This window comes from Triticum aestivum, chromosome 5A, assembly GCF_018294505.1.
Source record: "Triticum aestivum cultivar Chinese Spring chromosome 5A, IWGSC CS RefSeq v2.1, whole genome shotgun sequence".
NCBI lineage: Eukaryota > Viridiplantae > Streptophyta > Magnoliopsida > Poales > Poaceae > Triticum > Triticum aestivum.
The window spans coordinates 539,603,052-539,620,222 of record NC_057806.1 but is presented as its reverse complement, the minus strand read 5'-3'; positions in this window follow the sequence as shown (position 1 = coordinate 539,620,222).

Here is a 17,171-nt window from a genome sequence, read left to right as displayed (position 1 = left end):
AAAGCCGTCGGCATAGCTGTGGCCAGGGCAGATGGACAACGCCGCGGATCGATGACGTGTCAGCTATGCCGACGGCTGCCGTCGGCATAGGTCCTGGTCGGTGCGCTCTGGATCGGTGACGTGTCACCCGTATCTATGCCAACGGCCACCCGTCGCGGCCGTCGGCATAGATTTGACGTCGTTAGCCGGCCGTGATGAGTGTTGTCGGTGGGCCCGCATCTATGCCGACGGCTTATATATGCCGACGGCAGCTGTAGGCGTAGTCCGGGATAAGCCGACGGCTGTGACGTGCCGACGGCTGCTGTCGGCGTAGATGGGGATAGCCCGACGGCCATTGTACGCCGGCGGCCAGGATCTTGCTATCGGCATAGCTCGGATTAGGCCGACGGTGGCCGTCGGCATACATTTGGCTGTCGGCTTAGAGCCCTGTTCCGGTAGTGTTGAGCTGTGTTGCTAGACGAGGAAGAAGGGAAAGGCTAGAAGACGGGGGAGTGGGTGGTCTTGTAGCCACGCCCCGTCCTGTCTGAGCAGGCGAGAACAGACTCCGAGGGGAGGAGGGGCAGTCTACTAGGAGCCGGCCTCCCCCAAAGTCGCCCTCTGAGAGTACTCCATCTTCTGGCAGGTAGGCAGGTGCCAACGACGCTCCAAGCAGTTGAGCATCGCTTCATCATGCATTGCCGTGTTTGTTATCTGGTGTTTGTTGTGGCTGTTGCACGCCCTTGGCTGTCGTTTCTTAATTTCCCATCTGCCCACTTCCGTTGGTGCAAGAAATGTCATTGATGTTGATTAAGTACAAGAGTAGGGTGTGACAATTACTAGAGATTACTGCCTCCATAAAGAAATATAAAAGCGTTTATATTATTACTTTAATATTTCTTTAAGGAGGGAGTACTATTCTAATTAACATTCATCTGATAGACTAATTCTATATATTTTCATGGTACGAATCATGTTTGTGGCTCGAAACAGTGCATGTACGGGCATTATTTTAACTTCTTGCAGAGGAGTCTGTGAATCCCATCACTCACAGCACCGATAGATATCAAGATGTACCCCGCGAAGTGGACAGCGGTTAGCACGTACATATGCGTCATGACAGTGCAACAACAACAAATGAACTGATCCAAAAGGAAAATGTTTTGACCCGGATGACCGGCTGAAGCTTGCGTCGGTCCCAGCGTCGTTCGATGAAGGAAATCATGCGGCCACAATGTACATAGTCTTATATCGTCCCCAGCCGCTCCCAGCTACTCAATCATCGTCTTCATTAATCCATCGGAACGCTCCATCCATGCACATCTTTCTCTTGCTTTCTCTTTCCCGCGCCCATGGATGAGCACCTCCTGCCCCGCCTTTCTCAACCGGCGAGCTCTTCCTCATAGCCTACTGCAGGGGAAGGTGTTGAGAACCAAGAGATGCCATTTGATGAGCTCTCAAGGTGTCGGCGCCGCTGCTGCAAATAAGAGGAGTGCTGCGCGCAAGGGACCGGTGCTGGCAAAGCTAGCGTTGCACGGCCTCACCGCAGGAGAACGTGCCTCGCCGGACCGCCGGCACCGTGAATGGGGGTTGGCCAATGCTACAACGACTACAACAGAAGCTACAACCAGCACCGACAGAAGCTGCGACCGATGTAGAGAAAGCTACAAGTGGTGATGGGAAAAGCTACGACCATGGTGACCGTATGCTGGAACCACCTGACGGCGGAGCTGCGACCACAGTCACCACGTGTTGGAACCATGCACACTGGGAGCTGCAACCGCGGTGACTGCATGCTGGAACCGTGCGCACAGGGAGCCACACCCGTACAGGCAGGGGTTGCACCACGCCGACGTCGTCATCGGTGAAAATGTTACAACCGTGTATCGTGGGAGCTACATCCAGCCCTCGGCGACGCTACAAGCCTACAACCATGCACGTGCGAGCTACAACCGGTGACACCGTCGTCGGCCAAATGCTTCAACCGTGTACGACAGAAGCTACATCAACGTGCGTCAAAGCTGCAAACGTTTTGGCGATGCTACAACTATGTCGCCAGAGCTGTAACTGTGATGCCGTCATCACAAAAGGTTTCAACTGTGTACTAAAGAAGCTACATCCATGTGTGCTAGAGTTGCAACCATTTTGTGATGATGCCATAACCGTGTCGCTGGAGCTGCAACTGGGATGCCGTCATCTCAAAATGCTTCAACCATACACCGCGGAAGCTACATACTCATACGCCAGAGCTGCAACTGTTTTGGCAATGCTACAACCTTGTCATCAAAGCTGCGACGGGTTGAGCCATGGTGTCGGTGACCATCGGTGTGTGGGGAGTTTTGGGACCGGCGCCACTGCTATCAACGTCCCCACGTGCTGGAACCAAGCGACAACAGAGTTGCAATCTTGGCAGGAAAATCTTTTTTTGCAAACCTAGGAAGGATATGTTTCAACCACCGCCGGTTGCGGGAGCGGCGGTCCTGCTCACGGTGTTGGTTGCACACGACGAGTAGAGGGCAGCGGCAGCTGCAGCGAGTCACGGGAGCACGTGAGATGGATGTGGCCAGCGCAGTGGAACGAGTCACGAAGGCCTTGTTCTGATTCAAGATAAAACTGTTTGGGGGAAGAGTAGAGGATGACATGGGGTAAGGAGATCAAGCGGCTACGAGAGGACAAATCTGACGGTCTGCGCACGACCGGCCGAACCCTTGCGCCGGCGGACCGGCGTGTAGTACTCGCCGATCCAAAAACAAGAAAGGTACCACACGTACATTCTAAAAAGAAATATTCAGCTCCTTCCAAAAAAATATATTCAGCTGGGTGGGAGCTAGCCATGCATCCATCCGGTGGAAATGTCTTGGCAGGTAGACTCAGCTGCGGGCCACATACAAGTTTGGTTCACAAAATCATCGCTGCTATCCATCCTCATGTACAAGAGGACATTCACACGGTTGCTCCGTTACAAAACAGGGCAACCTGCCTACATACGTTCTCCCGGCCTGGACTTTGGAGACCGGGGTGTGTACGTCTGTGCAGTAAGATCATCTACAATCGGACTCCCACTTCCCTTTTAAACGTCCGAGCGGACAGCTTGGACATCGCCTGGACCAAAAATAACCCCAACTGGCCTCTTCAAAATTCACTATGTCCGGGTGTCCGGCACCCCTCGTAGTAAGACCATATGTAGGGTGGACGTAGGGCGGTTCCCATATGCCCGGACGCATTAGCCACGTGAGACCGGTCTAGTCCGACCCCACATGTACCCACTCCATCCCCAGCCTGGACCACACTAGACCGCTCATCACTCTCGACCAATGTGCTTCCTTTGTAGTCCCGTCCCCTCTTGTCTTGCCCCCTCCGCTCCATCATGGCTGTCTCCGGCAGCGGCAGTGGCTCCGACAGCGAGCCTAACCCATTTTACTGGGATGCACTTACAGCGGAGGATTCGATCTCTGATCTATCCGACAAGGGAGGGAGAAGCTCGCCCTCCGTCGCTCATGGAGTTATTTACCCAAAATCACCACATTTGGGGCTAGGTTAACAACTTGGTACCACATTTGAATCAGGGCATAAAAAACCACTGAAAATGCGCCTAATCTGTAACGCGGAGCACTGATGCTGGAATTTGACCGCGAAAACAGCGAAACTGACAAGTTGGACCCGCATGTCGGGTTGAGGTGGCCTGCTTATGTGGACAATATGCTGAGTTGGACATAGGTCCCACCTGTCAATGACTCAAATATTTGTTTTTTTCTTTTTCTTTTTTAGTTCTTCCTCCTTTTTCCACGGGCATTTCAACAAACATCTTGTGGGCACCCCCGCAGGCCAGAGCGCCTCTGCCATGGCGTCGGCCACGAGCTTCCATCCTCTAGCAGTATAGCCGGCCACAACGACGAGCCACCACCACAGCTTCTACCGCTATCGCGCCTACAAGCACCGCCGCCCGCGGCCAATCCTATACTACTCGCCGGCCTGGGCGCGCGGTAAGGCGGGACACTGCTCGTTGCCTGGGCACGCGGCGGCGGTGTTTCTCTTTGCCTGCTTCGATGGGAGTAGCCGGCCAGGACTAGGACGCGACCACCGCAGCCCGTGGATGGCCGCCTCAGTCACCAGCAGCTGCTCGTGCCGGACTTGCTGCACCGTCTGGCCACCGGAGCCGCTCTCAGGGTGCCATGACCCAGCGTGTCCGGCCACACCATCGCGTTCTCATGGGACCTCTTGCACGCACGCCTCGCCCCGCGCCGGCCGGAGCCGCCGACAGGGTACTTCTTGCTCATGTTGGTCGACGGCGAGCTCACTCTGGCCACGGGTGACCTCGTGCCATCGTCGCCATGGCCGGCGGAGTCCACGGGCCTCCTTCTGTCCCAGCGTGAGAACATCTACCCCGCCGGCCCTCCATGGAGAGGCGGACGAGCTATTGCTGCTCACTCTCTCCAGCGAGAGGAAAATGAATGGTGACCAAAAGATGTTCGACAGAATGCCTCAAAGAAAGAGATACGGGAAGAAGATGACCGTCTAGTCATTGACAGGTGGGGCCCACATCTCATTTGCCACATCAGCTGGTCAAAGCTTTTAGTCGTCGCCACGTCAGCCAGACATGTGGGCCCAACTTGTCAGTTTCGCTGTTTTCGCAAGCTTATCAGACTATCAGTGCTCCGCATTACAGATTAGGCGCATTTTCGGTGGTTTTTTGTGCCCTGGTTCAAATGTGGTACCAAGTTGTTACCCTAGCGCCAAGTGTGGTGGTTTTGGGTAAATAACTCTCGCTCATGGGTGGAGGATGGCTCTTTGAGCTTCACGCAGATCCCAGTGTCACTAATGGCACACACTTCGGGACACCACTAGCTGCTCATGCCATGTCCTTCGAGCTTGCAGCGGCTCCCGGAGTCCGAGGCGCGAATGGCATGCCGTGCCAGGCAGTGGGCCTGGAACAGGGCCGGATATAGCCGGTGTGGTGCCGTTCCACTCGTCTGCCTGTCCGACTCCGATGACAACCAAGCTTCTCCTCGAGGTTCTGCACCGATGGTTGACCTCCATGGAGACTGGACGCACGTCACCGTCTCCGCAAGAATGCAAAGGTGTTGTAGGAAGGGATCGAGGCCTCTAAGTAGGCGACGACAGAGAAAGAGGCGGCCCCTGCCAAAGCCTGCCGCGAAGTAGGCCTACGCCACTAGACATCTTGCCGGGCTCACCTGCTCCTTGTCCTCCTCCAACGGTAGCTCCTTCGACTCCGACACCCCGGAAGATGACCCTTACATGGTATTCTCCATGGACTACCTCTGCCCCGAAGATGACAAGGGGAAGGGCAAGACCATGTCTTGAATCATGTCCTCTTTTCTGCAGTTGAATTCATAGTATTTTAGCAATAGAATTTGGTGATGAACTAGCAGTCCTTTTTTTTCTTCGGCGAAAATGATCGGCACTTTTGGTTGTCCGATGTAATGTATGTCGAACTATATGTATGCTTTGTATAGATTTGATTCTATGTGATCGGCGTTGAATGTATTTGTATGAATTTGAGGGGTGCAAAATGAGGGGGACAACTGCAGACAGGTACATATGAGAGCGAGCCCAAGCTGTCTACGGGTGCATCCACAGACATATAGGGTGCTAGATTCGGCAAGTGTAGTTGTAGATGCTTTAAGGGCAATTCCAATACTTATCACCAAATGAATGACACCAAATGTCCGCAGTCGGCGGGTAGGGCGCCGACTATTCAACCCTAGGCAACAAATGGCTGGCCCATTTTAAATGATTCGAACACATACACATATAGAAGTCATGCTAAAAAGATAAACAATGTTAAATTTTGATATGTTAACAACCAAACCGATGAAATTTAACAAGTTCAGGCAATTTTTTCAAATACTAATTAAACAACGCTAGTTACCGGATGGTGACCTCGTAGGCATGACCTTTGAGGCCACCGACACCTCTGTCGTTGTCCGCACCGCTGCCCGAGCCGATGTTTGCGTCGTCGTCCGTGTAGTTGTCGCCGTCCTTCTAGTGGCGGAAGGCCTATGAGGTGTCACGCTTCTGGGATGTTTGTATAGTTATAGCATCACACATGAGTTGCCATCTTATCTTTGTTTGTCTTTTATTTCCAATTTTTAGGTATTTTTCTGCAGATTTCATAATAAATTATGGAAATATGCATTGCCAATTCTTTTATGAAGACAAGAATAATGTTTTTATTATCTAAAATATTACTTTTTTGTGGGTGATGAGTACACTGGTAGAAAAAGGGCCTGTTGTCCCGGTTCGTAAGGGCCTTTTGTCCCGGTTCCTGAACCGGGACTAAAGGGTTGGTACTAATGCCCTACCCCTTTAGTCCCGATTCAATCCAGAACTGGAACTGATGGGCCTCCACGTGGCCTGTGCGCGGAGCCCAGGCAGGAGACCCTTTGGTCCCGGTTGGTGGCACCAACCGGGACCAATAGGCATCCACGCGTCAGCATTTCTGTGGTTGGGGTTTTTGTTTTTTTGAAGGGGGGGGGTTTGGGGGTTTTGGAGGGTTAATTTAGGTGTTTCATATATTGTGTTAGCTAGCTATAATTAATAGAGAGAAGTGTCCTCTCTTATGTCCGTGCTTGGTCGACGCTACGTACTATACATACGTATAGAGAGGACTAGACACTCTAGCTAGCTAGTAAGCAAACGAAGGAAACAGAAGATCGTCATGAACATATATGCATACAGAGAGAAGTGATATCGACCACCTCTCCTTCTCCGAGAGATTGGTCGAACAACAAGTTCTCGTATATCTATCCGACACTACCGGCTACATATATACAATAATTATCTCTTACAAATATAATCATACGGACTCATGGTCCACATAGTATTCTCCGTCTTCAGCGATCACGTGGTCAAGAAAGAATGCCGCCAATTCCTCTTGAATTGCTCGCATGTGAGCTGGTGCTAGGAGTTCATCCCGCTTCCGAAACATCTAATTTGAAGAAGGGGGTCAATACATATATATATATGAATGAATGAAACTCAACACAAATGATGGTAATAAAATAAAATTGTGAATGTTATTATTTGCGTACTTCATATTGTTCGTCAGTGTAGCCCCGCTCACAGGTCATGTGGCGGATGGACTCGCAAACGTAGTATCCACAGAAATCATTCCATTTTTCCTGCCACAACCACTTTACAAGAAATAGAGGTCAATCAAACTGATAAGCAAGAATGCCAAATCAATAGGAGATGCGCAGAACATGCTACTATAGTAATTACTTTCGGGTGTCTAAATTGCAGCTTCTTCGGGAGTCCTGGAGCTTTTTTGGAGAATTTTTTCCAAACCCTGCCAGACAAAGAAAACAATTACTTGATATATCATGAAATGAACAAAGTTGCTGATATGGTGGATAATGATCGATTTAACTTACTTCTCGAGCATTTGAGTCATGTCCGCATAGTCCTGGGGATCTTTTCATTTTGAGTCTAAGACAGTTACTAGTCCCTGCTCAAGCTTAATCTCTAGGAGAATATAGTGGTAACTGCACACACATGCATAACTCATCAATTACATTACTATAACCTTGACTAATATATGTATATATATATATATATATATATATATATATATATATATATATATATATAAGGGAAACCGAATACGCACAAGACAGTAACACTCACTTGAAGTTGTAAGGAAAGAGTATTATATCTTTGTTTTCATTTATTACCAACGATCGTAGCAAGTTGGCCTCGGTATCTGCGGCATGAAATTTAATCTGAGTTGCATCTATGAGATATGTGTTAATGAACCCAATATCACCGACTTGTCTTTTCTTCAATTCAGCGATCTTCAATCTGCATAATATAGTGAGGATGATTATAAATATATGCAATGAAAGAGCTGAGCTATATAGAGAGACTTAATGACAGAAGTAGTACTACTTACAGACAGTAACAGGTGACCGTTGTTTTATCGAGGGCCAATTGATTGAAAAACTGAAAGAACTCCTCAAATGGAATAGGCAACAATTCAATTCCAACGAGGTCATGCTCCGTTTTAACTTTCACATACAAAGTACTCCTCCCCCCAGAGTCTCTGCAGATTTTCAAGTACCAATCATGCAATCTTCGCATCATCGTTGATAGAGATCTTTCATCTTTGACGAGAGGCTTCCCGTACTCGTATCTTTGTATCTGCACCTCCATGGGTTCATAATGTACATCGTCGGGCAGGTAATCGGCAAGATTGCTATAACCGGGCACCATCCTCGGATCATTAGCGACGTTGTCGCTAGGCACCTTGAGCGGGGGGCACAATTGCTTCGCTTGTTCGCCGAGCTGGGCAATTTGTTTCCCAGCTCGTCGTTCTTTCAGCCTTTGATCACTGACAGTACTTCCCGACCGCTCCGCTTCGGCAAATTCCTTTCCAATAATGCGCTCATAGTTTCCTTTCGGCGGAGACTTGGGTGGTTTTGTCAGGGCAGCCAGAGTGCGCTTCGCTTTCACCGGATCTACCTTCTCCTCCGGAGGTGGATGTCCCTTTGCTTTCAATCCTTGAAACCAGTCATCCACTTCGGTTCGTGCGATCTCGGCGTTCTCCTCCAGGGTCCTCTCATATGGTAACTTCTCTGGAGTCTTCAGAGAAGGACCGAATCTGTATGTCCTCCCGCCTCTGGCTGTACTGCTAGACGCCGGCCGAGCAGACGGAGCGGTTGTCTTCTTTAATTGCTTACGAGGCGGAGGAGAAGGACTACGACGCGCCGGAGCAGCCGGAGCGGCGGCAGGTCTCTTCCGCCCTTGCTGAGAGGCGGAGAAGGAGGAGGCTAGCTGCTCGGGCGCGTCGATGCAGGCGGAGAAGGAGGCGGAGTGCCGCCACGTGCTGGAGAAGGAGCCGGTCGAGTGCCCTGATCGTCACTCACCAGAGGAGGAGGCGGAGTGCCCTGACTCGCCGGAGGAGGAGGCGGTGGAGGAGGCGGAGTGCCCTGACTTGCCGGAGGAGGAGGAGGAGGCGGAGGCGTCCAGTTCGGAAGGTTGATGAGCTCCTTCCGCCATAGGCATGGAGTGTTCAGAGCAAACCCCAGCCTAGTCTCCCCTTCACCGGTAGGGTGGTCAAGCTGGAGGTCCTCAAATCCCTCCGTTATTTCATCCACCATCACCCTAGCATATCCTTCTGGAATCGGCCGGCAGTGAAAAGTTGCGCCGGGTTCAGTAGGATAAACAAAGCCAACAGCCGCCTTGACCTTCAAATTCATCCATTGCGTCATAAGGTGGCAATTTTGAGACTTCGTGATAGCATCCACGGGATAGCTGACAGGAGCCGTCAAGGCATGCTCCGGCTGAAGCAGCTCGGTGGAAGCCACGCTGCTTCTCCGCTGAGATGGCGGGGTAGCTTCGGGGGAAGCTTCGGTAGTACGTTTGTTGCGATTTGCTTCTCATTTCTCTATCGCTTGTACCCTTGCTTGCAGCGCCTGCATTTGGGTCTGCTGCACTTTTTTCCTCCTCTCATGGGATTTGTAACCGCCTGCGTCCGGAAACCCAACCTTCCACGGAATGGAGCCTGGCGTGCCTCGTGTCCATCCAGGGTGCTCAGGATTCCCGAGGGCCATTGTGAGCTCGTCGTTCTCTCTGTCTGGAAAGAACGTCCCTTGCTGCGCTGCTTCGATATACTGCTGAAGCTTCCTGACTGGTATGTCCATTTGATCGTTCGTCCAAATGCACTTCCCTGTTACAGGGTCCAAGGTTCCGCCAGCCTCGAAGAACCAAGTCCGGCAACGGTCTGGCCAGTTAATTGTCTCTGGTTCGATCCCTTTATCAACCAGATCATTCTCAGTCTTGGCCCACTTAGGCCGGGCTACGAGGTAGCCACCTGACCCCGTGCGATGGTGATGCTTCTTCTTCGCAGCATTTTGCTTGTTTGTCACCGACATCTTCTTACTCTTTTCCGATGTCTTGTGGGCCACAAATGCGGGCCAGTGATCTCTGATCTTCTCATATCTGCCCTTGAATTCTGGTGTCTCATTATTTTCGACAAACTTATTCAGCTCTTTCTTCCACCTCCTGAATAGTTCTGCCATCCTCTTAAGAGCAAAAGACTTGATTAATTGCTCTTTAACTGGCTTCTCTGGATTATCCTCTGGCGGTAGGGTGAAATTTGACTTCAGCTCAGTCCAAAGATCATTTTTCTGCATATCATTGACATAAGACACCTCAGGGTCTTCTGTAGCCGGCTTAAACCATTGCTAGATGCTGATCGGGATTTTGTCCCTAACAAAAACCCCGCACTGAGCAACAAATGCGCTCTTTGTCCGGAGGGGTTCAATCGGTTGGCTGTCGGGCGCGATTGCTATGATCTCAAACTTTTCATCCGAGCTCAACTTTTTCTTCGAGCCTCGTCTCTTTACCGAAGTTATGCTCGATCCGGAGGGCTAGAAAAAAGAACAAAGACTTAATTAATATGTGTACATACCAAAACAATGAATGCATCAATTAGCTAGTCAGAAGAAGCTTAACTAATATATATACCTGGCCGGACTCGGTTCGGTCACCGGAGACGTCATCACAGTCTCCTTCTTGCACTGGCATTGGGTCACCGGAGCCGTCCTCACGGTCTCCTTCTTGCACCGGAATTAGGTCACCGGAGCCATCATAATCATAGCCAGCTCCTTCCAGACCATCGGTGTCGTTGAGAAACAATGAGCAGACGGCATCACTTCCTCGTGCGATTATGTCCCCAACAACTCTTCTTGTACTTCATCTCGGGCGGTGTCCATAGTTTATACAAATATTGACAACATGGCAATTATTATTCAAACATGACAGATGGATATATTAGTGGCAAACGTAGAACTAATATTAATTAGTGGCCTCGATGCTGCTTCTCTAGGGTTTGGGGTGGCCTCGACGCTGCTTCTCTAGGGTTTGGGGTGGCCTCGACAACGCTTCAAGGATAAAAAAAGAAGAGGAAGAAGAAAAAAAAGAGAAGAAAGAATAGAGGAGTAAGAACTCCTCTATTCTTTCTTCTCCTCTTTTTTTCTTCTTCTTACTCTTTTTTTTATCGGGAACGAGGGTCGTCGAGGGTCACCGAGCGGTAGAGGAAACCCTAAATAGCAAGTATCGTGGGTGTGAGATACATGTGGCCGTCAGTGTCGGACACTACATCCACGTCCCACAAGTGACGTGGGCGTCGAAGCCCGCGCCACTTGTGGGACGTGGATGTAGTGTCCGACACCGACGGCCACATGTATCTCACACCGACGATACTTTCTATTTAGGTTTCCTCTACCGTTCAGCGACCCTGACCCTCCACGACCCTCGTTTCAGATAAAATAAAGAGGAAGAAGAAGAAAAAAAGAGAAGAAGAAGAAAAAAAGAGGAGAAGAATCTTTCTTCTCCTCTTTTTTTTCTTCTTCTTCTCTTTTTTTCTTCTTCTTCTTCCTCTTTATTTTATCGGAAACGAGGGTCGTCGAGCGTCAGGGTCGCCGAGCGGTAGAGGAAACCCTAAATAGCAAGTATCATGGGTGTGAGATACATATGGCCGTCGGTGTCGGACACTACATTCACGTCCCACAAGTGACGTGGGCGTCGTAGCCCGCGCCACTTGTGGGACGTGGATGTAGTGTCCGACACCGACGGTACATGTATCTCACACCGACGATACTTTCTACTTGGTTTCTCCTCTGCCGCTCGACGACCCTCGACGACCCTCGTTCCCGATAAAATAAAGAGGAAGAAGAATAAAAAAAGAGAAGAAGAGAAAAAGAAGAAAAAAAGAGGATCGGGAACGAGGGTCATCGAGGGTCAGGGTCGCCGAGTGGTAGAGGAAACCCTTAACGACCCTCGACCCTCTACCCTAGTTCCCGACCCTCGACCCCTCGGCGATCCTCGACACCCTCGTTCCCGATAAAAATTAAGAAGAAGAAGAAGAAGAAAAAAGAGGAGAAGAAGAAAGGAATAGCTAGAGGAGAAGATCGAAGAAAAAAAGAAGAAAAAAAAGAGGAGAAGAAGAAAGGAATAGTGGAGAAGAAGAGAAAATTTAATATTCTATTTTCTCTTCCTCTCCACTATTCTTTTCTTCTTCTCCTCTTCTTCTCCTTCTTTTTTCTTCTTCTTATTTATTTCTCCTCTTCTTTTCCTCTCCTCTTCTTCTTTCTTTCCTCTTCTTATTTTCTTCTTTCCTATCCTTCTTTTTCTAAAATTGTAACTTTTGCATATATAAAACTTTTCTAAAATTGTAACTTTCTATATATGAACAAAAAACTTTCTATGAACAAAAAAACATTTTTAACATATATATTTAGCAATTTCTAGCCACATACATCACATACACATATACATTATAGCCACATACACATATACATCACATATGAACAAAAAAATAAACTAATAAAAATAAAAAAAACATATTGCAACATATGAAAAAAAACATATAGCCACATACATACACATACATTATATATATGAAAAAAAAATTAAACTAATAAAGGCAGGGGCGCGGGAGTGGTGGCGCCGGTGGGGCAGAGGGGCATGGAGGTAGCGGTGGCGCCGGCGGGGCAGGGCAGGGCAGAGGCGCGGGAGCGAGGCAAGGCAGGGGCGTGAGGCAGGTGCTCACAGAGGGATGGCGGAGCACGGCGGGTGGCGTCGGGGCGCGGGGACGACGGTGAGGTGGCCTTCGAGGGCGGCGGCGACGGCAAAGTTGAGCAGCCTGACGGCGTCGGAGGCGGCGACGACGGTGAGGTGGACCAGCCTGACGGCGTCGGAGGCGGCGGCGACGACGAGGTGGAGCAGCCTGACGCCTCGGCGGCGACGGCGACGAGGCAGAGCAGCGGGCGCCGGGCGGAGAAGAAAGGGATGGATTTTGGAGAAACTGCTAAGTGCTGCTTATATAGCAAAGCCTTTAGTTCCGGTTCGTGGCACAAACCGGGACTAATGCCCCCTTTAGCCCCGGTTGGTGCCACCAACCGGGACCAAAGGCCAATTTTCAGCAGCCCGAAGGGCGGGAAGCGGCGGCCTTTGGTCCCGGTTGGTGGCACCAACCGGGACTAAAGAGGGGCATTGGTCATGGTTCGTGGCACCAACCGTGACCAATCCCCCCTTTAGTCCCGGTTGGTGCCACCAACCGGGACCAAAGGCCTTGTGCTGCCCCGCGCCCAAATGTTTAGTCCCACCTCGCTAGTTGAGAGGGAGCCGCACCTGTTTATAAGGTGCGGTGCGCCTTCCCTCTCGAGCTCCTCTCTAAAGTAGGCTTTCGGGCCTAACCGCGCAATGTGTGCCTGTGGGCCTACTTGGCCTCCCACGGGCCTGAATCCTGGCCCATGGTAGGGTTTCTAGTCGTATTCAGGCCGTGGGTGCCCAGTAGGTGGCACTTTTTTTTGTTTATTTTGTTTCTACTTACAACAAAATACTTATTATTGCTATATTTAATTTTTTCCAGTTTTTTTGTTTTGTCTTCTGCATTACTTATTTTCTTTTGTTTTTTGCTTTATTTTTTAATTCTTTTTGCTTTTAGTTTTAGAAAAAATTATAAACTTTCTGTTAGTGCCATTACTTTTCAAATTTGAAAACACTTTTTTTGTTTTTTTTGTTTTCTTTGTTGCTTTATTTATTTTATTTTGTTTCTACTTACAATAAAATACTTATTGTTGCTATTTTTATTTTTTTCCAGTTTTTTTGTTTTGTTTTCTGTATTATTTAGTTTCTTTTGTTTTTTGCTTTATTTTTTAATTCTTTTTGCTTTTAGGTCAGCAAAATTATAAACTTTCTATTGCTTTATTTATTTTATTTTGTTTCTACTTACAACAAAATACTTATTGTTTCTATTTTTTTCCAGTTTTTTTGTTTTGTTTTCTGCATTATTTATTTTCTTTTGTTTTTTGCTTTATTTTTTTTATTCTTTTTACTTTTAGTTTTAGAAAAAATATAAACTTTCTGTTAGTGCCATTAGTTTTCAAATTTGAAAACACTTTTTTAGTTTTTTTGTTTTCTTTGTTGCTTTATTTATTTTATTTTGTGATTAACTTTACTATAAAATAGTTTTTTTCCTGTTTTTTTGATTTGTTTTTTGCATTATTTATTTTCTTTTGTTTTTTGCTTTAATTTTTAATTCTGTTTGCTTTTAGGTTAGCAAAATTATAAACTTTCTGTTAGTGCCATTAGTTTTAGAAAAATTATAAACTTTCTGTTAGTGCCATTAGTTTTTAAATTTGAATAGTTAAAATTTGAATTCTTTGAAAATTGTTTGAATCACAAGTTTGTGATTAACTTACTAAAAATGAGAATAGATGCGCTTATAGAGAAAATTCAACCTAAATTCCTAGTAAATTTCTATGAATTTCAGAGAAATTCACTATGAATTTAGGTTAAACTTTTCTCTATTAGGGCATCTATTTTCACTTTGAGAGGAGCTCAACAAGGCAGAAAGGGAAGGGCTTATAAACCGGTGTGAGCCCCCTTCGGTTGGCGAGGTGGGACTAAACTCTGCCCGCAACGAGGACCAACCCTTTAGTCCCGGTTTGTGGCACAAACCGGGACTAATGGTCATGGGCCAGGGGCGAGGAGCAAAATTATAAACTTTCTGTTAGTGCCATTAGTTTTAGAAAGTTGAAAGTTGAAAGTTGGCATGGGCCAGGGACTAATGGTCATGGTATTACGAGGGCCGAACCATAAGACATGAAAGCATTTCAAATGAACTCTGAAAAAGTTGAAAGTTGGCATGGTATCATAATTTCACCCACATAGCATGTGCATGTACAAAACGGACAATGGTAGCATGTTCGTGTGTTACAAAGTTGGCATGGTATCATCATAATAGTTGCGGGAGAAAGTCTTCACTTTTTCTTCGCTTGTGTCATTTGCTTATTGCGCCGTAACCATGGATAATCTTCATTGTTTATCAGGATGCTTGGGTCAGCCTTGACATTGAAGGGAGGAATTTCATGAAACTTTTCATAATCTTCAGACATGTCTGTCTTGCCGTCCACTCCCAGGATGTCCCTTTTTCCTGAAAGAACTATGTGGCGCTTTGGCTCATCGTATGATGTATTCGCTTCCTTATCTTTTCTTTTTCTCGGTTTGGTAGACATGTCCTTCACATAGATAACCTGTGCCACATCATTGGCTAGGACGAACGGTTCGTCAGTGTACCCAAGATTTTTCAGATCCACTGTTGTCATTCCGTACTGTGGGTCTACCTGTACCCCGCCGCCTAACAGATTGACCCATTTGCACTTAAACAAAGGGACCTTAAAATCAGGTCCGTAGTCAAGTTCCCATATGTCCACTATGTAACCATAATATGTGTCCTTTCCGCTCTCGGTTGCTGCATCAAAGCGGACACCGCTGTTTTGGTTGGTGCTCTTTTGATCTTGGGCGATCGTGTAAAATGTATTCCCATTTATCTCGTATCCTTTGTAAGTCAATACAGTCAAAGATGGTCCCCTGGACAACAAGTACAACTCATCACAAACAGTGTTGTCACCTCTGAGACGTGTTTCCAACCAACTGCTGAAAGTCCTGATGTGTTCACATGTAATCCAGTCGTCGCACTGCTCCGGGTGTTTGGAGCGCAGACTGTTCTTGTGTTCATCGACATACGGGGTCACCAAGGTAGAGTTCTGTAGAACTGTGTAGTGTGCTTGAGACCAAGAATATCCGTCCCTGCATATTATTGAGTCTCTTCCAAGAGTGCCTTTTCCAGTCAGTCTCCCCTCATACCGCGATTTAGGGAGACCTATCTTCTTAAGGCCAGGAATGAAGTCAACACAAAACCCGATAACATCCTCTGTTTGATGGCCCATGGAGATGCTTCCTTCTGGCCTAGCGCGGTTACGGACATATTTCTTTAGGACTCCCATGAACCTCTCAAAGGGGAACATATTGTGTAGAAATACGGGCCCCAGGATGACAATCTCGTCGACTAGATGAACTAGGACGTGCGTCATGATATTGAAGAAGGATGGTGGGAACACCAGCTCGAAACTGACAAGACATTGCGCCACATCACTCCTTAGCCTTGGTACGATTTCTGGATCGATCACCTTCTGAGAGATTGCATTGAGGAATGCACATAGCTTCACAATGGCTAATCGGACGTTTTCCGGTAGAAGCCCCCTCAATGCAACCGGAAGCAGTTGCGTCATAATCACGTGGCAGTCATGAGACTTTAGGTTCTGAAACTTTTTCTCTGGCATATTTATTATTCCCTTTATATTCGACGAGAAGCCAGTCGTGACCTTCATACTGAGCAGGCATTCAAAGAAGATTTCTTTCTCTTCTTTCGTAAGAGCGTAGCTGGCAGGACCTTTATACTGCTTCGGAGGCTTGCCGTCTTTTTCGTGCAAACATTGCAGGTCCTCCCGTGCCTCAGGTGTATCTTTTGTCTTCCCATACACGCCCAAGAAGCCTAGCAGGTTCACGCAAAGGTTCTTCGTCACGTGCATCACGTCGATTGAGGAGCGGACCTCTAGGTCTTTCCAGTAGGGTAGGTCCCAAAATATAGATTTCTTCTTCCACATGGGTGCGTGTCCCTCAGCGTCATTCGGAACAGCTAGTCCACCGGGACCCTTTCCAAAGATTACGTAGTGTAAATCATTGACCATAGCAAGTACGTGATCACTGGTACGCATGGCGGGCTTCTTCCGGTGATCTGCCTCGCCTTTGAAATGCTTGCCTTTCTTTCGACATTGATGGTTGGTCGGAAGAAATCGACAATGGCCCAGGTACACATTCTTCCTGCATTTGTCCAGGTATATACTTTCAGTGTCATCTAAACAGTGCGTGCATGCGTGGTATCCTTTGTTTGTCTATCCTGAAAGGTTACTGAGAGCGGGCCAATCGTTGATGGTCACGAACAGCAACGCCTTAAGGTTAAATTCCTCCTGTCTGTGCTCATCCCACGTACGTACACCGTTTCCATTCCATAGCTGTAAAAGTTCTTCAACTAATGGCCTTAGGTACACATCAATTTTGTTGCCGGGTTGCTTAGGGCCTTGGATGAGAACTGGCATCATAATGAACTTCCGCTTCATGCACATCCAAGGAGGAAGGTTATACATACATAGAGTCACGGGCCAGGTGCTGTGATTGCTGCTCTGCTCCCCGAAAGGATTAATGCCATCCGCGCTTAAAGCAAACCATACATTCCTTGGGTCCTTTGCAAACTCATCCCAGTACTTTCTCTCGATTTTTCTCCACTGCGACCCGTCAGCGGGTGCTCTCAACTTCCCATCTTTCTT